Below are 5,465 nucleotides of genomic sequence, written 5' to 3'. Positions count from 1 at the left end.
AAAAAAAAAAAAAAAAAAAACAGAGCTCCCTTGAGAAGTACCACAGCCATCCTCAGCAAGAGTGAGGTCACAGGCTCCTCTGACAATAAGAAAACCTGAGTTCTTATCAGGAAATCCAACTTGACAAGCTTCTCCTGCAGACTGAGAAATGAACCATCTTCCCCTCTGGAGCATGAAGTGATGCTCAAAACAAGGAGCAGAGCTCCCCCAAAGTTAACCACAGCCATTCTCAGGACAACAAGGTCCTGAGTTCCTTCAATAATGAGAAAAGCTGAGTTCGTGAGGAAAGCCAACATGACCAGCTCCTCCAGGAAAACCAACAGCTCCCAACAACTCCCTCACAGCTTCTCTTTAGTTCTGCCTCTTATGCTGCCAATAACAACCCTCACGTGGGCCTCCCAATCTCACCACCAGGCTGCTTTGGTTCATCTGGCTGTTACAAGTTGATGACCAGTTACCAATCCATCACAGGATAGATTTCAAAAAGGGCTTAACATATAAGTTAGTGGGAAGGACCTAGGTCAGATCCTCCCTATAAAAAAAATACAGGTAGAGATATAGATTTGAGACAAAAGCCTGATGTCCCAAGAGAGCAGGGAACACTGGACTGAGCCCGAGGAGGGTTGCTGTCTGCAGATTCCCAGCAAGCTGGAACCCAAGGCAGCAGCTAACAGCTTCTCTTGCAGGTGCCCTGTCCTTTGATCCCTTGCTTGGGATGTTATGGGCTAGCATTTGTGTGAGCCTAGTGTTAGGCAAATGGTGGAAGTCAACAGAGATAGTAGTCTGTATTCACTTAGGTAATTATGCACATTCCTTAGTCTCACTTTACCCTTCAATAAATGTGAGATGCTTCTGAGGCTCTGGGCTCACTTGGAGAGAGACTAATCTCACTGAGACCTCTGAAGCTACATTCATCAGGTCTTCTCGTCGTTTCTTTCGGCACCGACCCATAACATACAACAAATACATTTGAAAAGATCATACGCACTGGCTTGACATATGTAAATCAATAAATGTAATACATTACTGTTATGGTTCACTTCTAAAGTAGTCCCCAAAGCCTTGCATTTAGAAGGTGATTGGATTATGGAGACCCTAGGGTTGACATGCTGTTAGTGGGCAAGGTCTTTTCAGAAGAGGTAGTCACCAGAGATATGACCTAGAAGGCCATCTTTCTCTTTCTGCTCTTCGCTCTCATCTGTTTCTTGCCTGTTATGCTATGAGTAGCCCACTTCTGATATCTTGGTTATTTTTTATTTGTTGCTGGGACAAAATACCCAACACCCAAAATTAAGGAAGGAAAGGTTTATTTAGCTCAGTTAGTGGAAGTTTTAGTCTGTACTTGGCTGGCTCCAGAGCAGAAGGCAGCAGTTCATGGTGGCAGAGAACACTGGTGAGCAGAGGAAGGAGCAGCGGTTGTGGTGTCTATCAAGCCCCTCTCCCTTCCTTCTATGCTGACTGTGAAGACTGGAGCTCTAGTGAGAAGATGGGAGCTCCTCCAAAGTGGCACAGCTGCGAAAATTCAAGTGCCGCTGAAGTGGCACACCTGTGAAGCTTGGAACTCTTCCAAGGAAGTAGGGCACAGAACCCTTCCTCAACTCCTTTATATACCCTTTTTGTGCTGAGTCACTCTAGGGAAGGCCGTCCTTGCCCTAGAGCGGGGTACCCATATGCCTGAGCATGGAATGCCAAGCAGATCTAGCCAAGCTTTTCACATCTCAAGTTGACACAATGTGTCAACCACCACATCTGCCATGGACACAGATAATTTTTTTTTTTTTTTTTTTTGTGGAACTGGGGATTGAACTCAGATCCTTGCATTTGACAGGGAAGCGCTTATTCCACTGAGCCATCTCCCCAGCCCAAAAAAAGACACAGATAATTTTATTTTATTTATTTATTTTTTGGCGGAACTGGGGATTGAACTCAGGTCCTTGCGCTTGCCAGGGAAGCGCTTATTCCACTGAGCCATCTCCCTGGGTCGCCCCCCCACAGAAAATTTTTAAAGGGGGCCTATGGTGAGATGGCTCAGTGGTCTAAAGCACCTACTTAGAACAAGTTTAGCAAAGCACAGGGACCGCGGTTCAATCCCCCAGCACCACATGCCAGCCAGCCCCGCCCCCTGGTGGGCTGAGCTGGCCACACACACACAAATAAATAAATAAAAATTAAAAAAATAAAATAAAAGAGGGCCTATAAGTCTGTTGCCTCTAGTGGAGAAAAGAGTCCTGAGGCATTAGGTGTACCTACCACAAGCCTATTTACTCAGATAGAGGAGGAAGCAATTAGGGTAGCAGAAGATTCGCCTGCCTCCTCTTATCTATGATATCCCCAGGTAAACAACCAGATCTCAGCTGTGTTGACTCTTTCCTGGAACTTGCACTGTGCAACATGCGTGTTGTCAGAGAACACTTTGCTATTCTTCCCCTTTGTGTTCGCAGAGAAGGGCAGTTAGGGCTTGATCCTCATTTTCTGGTTTCCTACAATTCTGTCCTGCCTTGAAGCCAGCAGACTATGGACTAAAACCTCTACAAATTATGAGCCCAAATAAATCTCACCTTCCTTAAGCTCTGGGTGTCAGGTACCAAGTCTCAGTGATGAGGAAATTGGCTAGGACAACCACATAGCTAGAAAGAAAGATCAAAACCACATGATCATCTCACTAGACAAAGAAAAAGTCTTTGACAAAATTCAACACCATTCATGATAAAAACAAACAAACCCTGAAGAAAATAGGTCTAAAATGATCATTATATAAAAATTTTTAAAAATCAGGCTCCCAAAATTCAAAGGCTCAACTCAAAAAAGGGCATCTGAAATGAATACATGCTTCTCAAATGAAGAAATACAAATGGCAAATAAATACATGAAAAAATGTTCAATATCATTGGTCATTTAAGAAATGAAAATTAAAATAACACTGAGATTCTATCTCACCCCAGAAAGAATGGCTTTCATCAAGAAGTCAACTAATAACAAATGCTGGAGGGGCTGTGGGGAAAAAGGAACCCTTGTCCACTGTCAGTGGGAGTGCAGACTGGTACAACCAGTATGGAAAACAGTGTGGATAACTCTCAAAAAGCTAGGAGCTCTGCTAGGACACTGAGGTTTTTCTCAGCCCTTCCTGCACAATCTGTAGCCTCCACCTGAGGACCATTGCTCCTTCTAGGAATCGCAGCCATCAGGAAGGCAAGACCAACTCATTTTTTTTTTTTGTCTTTAATATTTGAGATTTTATTGGTTGTGTTGAGGATCAGTACACATTATTCACTTTGTACACAATTCTTAACACACATACCCAAAAAAGCCATGTATTGTTATTCAGTTGTTCCAGTGACTTTCCAGCTTTAAATTTAGAGGCAAATTTTCTGTAAGAGGATTAAGTACCAGTATCTTCAAATGTGGCAAAGTGTTACTTAAGACCCACCAATTCACAATTTTGTATCACATACAGTACATATTCAAATTTTTGATCTTTCACAGCACATTAACAAAATGGGGCAAACCAGACTACCACTACCAAAGATGTTAGAGTGCACACGATTCTGACAGGGCAACAATTAGGATGTAGTTTTCTTTTCTTTTAAGTCATTTATTTATTTATTTATTTGTTTGCGTGTGTGTGTGTGTGTGTGTGGGGCCAGCTCAGCCCACCTGGGGGCGGGGTTGGCTGGCATGTGGTGCTGGGGGATTGAACCGCGGTCCCTGTGCTTTGCTAAGCTTGTTCTAAGTAGGTGCTTTAGACCACTGAGCCATCTCACCAGCCCCAGGATGTAGTTTTCTTTAGGAAACAATTCTACTAAAAACACAGGAATAGAAGTCATTTAAAGTATCCAAGACATATTAAATGCAGGAATGTAATTCCAAATTGCCATTAAGTGTGCTTTGTATTGCAGGATATAAAACTAACCCCTACCTACGGAATGTTAAGCTGACACCCAAGACAGTCAATATCCCACTGCCATAATTCAATATCCCACTATTTCTGGTTGTGCCAAAAAATCAACAACCAGAAAATGATTTCACCCCCCCCCCAAAAAAAAATCATTTACACTTAAAAATCCTCGGGATTGTACAAGAAGGGAGACAGGGAGCACAGAAAAGCCACGGTGTGGGATTAATCAGACTTGGCTTCTTTCTCTTCTGCTTCACCAGAAGCTGCACTCTCCTCATTTTCAGTTTCTCCATTTTCCGCAGGTCAGTCTTCCTTGGTTTCTTGATTAGCCACTTCAGCCTGTTTTCCCTTGGCTCCTCTTTTCCCTTTTGCTTGCACTTTTTTGTCCGAAGATTTATCCTTTCCCGCTGCCTCTTTTGGCTTCGTTTCCACTTTAGCCGGAACAGGTTTAGCCGACAATCTCGCCGATCTCCTCTTGGGCTCCTTCTTCGCCGCCCCTTCGTCCGAATTGACCTTCCTCTTGGGCATCTTGGCGGCGCGGGGCGCGTGCGGAGGCTGCGGGTCGAGGCGCACGGGGGTCTTGCGGAGATACGCAGCTCGACCGCTGCCGTTCCTCTCGCCGCCAGAGCTGCTGGGCAAGATCGCCTCGTTTTCTTTTTTCTTTGTCTTTCTTTCTTTTTTTTTTTTTTTTCGGAACCGGTGATTGAACTCAAGCCCTTGAGCTTGCCGGGGAAGCGCTTATTCCACTGAGCCATCTCCCCAGCCTATCGCCTCGTTTCTTAAAGACTTCAACCGAGAAGCGCAAGTGGGGATCAAGCAAATTGTGTCAAACAGGCAGAACCTCCTCAAGGAGGTGGATAACCTATACAACATCAAGATCCTGTGGCTCCCCAAGGTGTTGGGTGAGATGAACCCCCAAATTTCTTGTCTTTGGAGGCAATAAACAGGCCCTAGAAGAGGCAGCAACAGCTGAAGTGGATATCACTGAAATAACCAAACTAACAGCATAAGCTATTCAGACACCCCTGAAATATGCCAAAAAATGGAAGGTGGTACAAGTGGATGAAATGAAGAAGAAGGAGAAGGAGGAGGAAGAGGAGAAGGAAGAGGAGGAGGAGGAGGAGGAGGGAGGAGGGAAAGGAGGGAGAGGGAGGAGGGGAGAAGAGGGAGAGGGAGGAGGAAGAGAAAGAGGAGGAGGAGGAGGAGGAGGAGGAGCCTCAGAAGTAGGGTGCAGATTGACCACACCAGAGGATTTGTTTTTGGAATTTTTTGGGGTTTTTGGTTTATTGACAAAACTGAGCATTTACAGTAATGTAGAAAAGAAAGAAAAATTCCTTTTTAGCTGTACTTATCCATAACTCTTTCCCTGGAAAAACAAAATTATGGTAGCCTGAGGTGCAGCTCAGTGATAGGGTGTTTGCCTGGTGTGCACAGGGTACTAGGTTCAATCCTCAGTGAGATACACACACACACACACACACACACACACACACACACAGGATCATGGTAAAGAATAGATTGGAGTAAGCCACAAGATTATATCAGAAAACATTGGGTTTCTATGTGGCTG

The sequence above is a fragment of the Octodon degus genome, unplaced genomic scaffold (assembly GCF_000260255.1).
Source record: "Octodon degus isolate 3935 unplaced genomic scaffold, OctDeg1.0 scaffold00104, whole genome shotgun sequence".
NCBI lineage: Eukaryota > Metazoa > Chordata > Mammalia > Rodentia > Octodontidae > Octodon > Octodon degus.
This window is presented reverse-complemented; position numbering follows the sequence as displayed.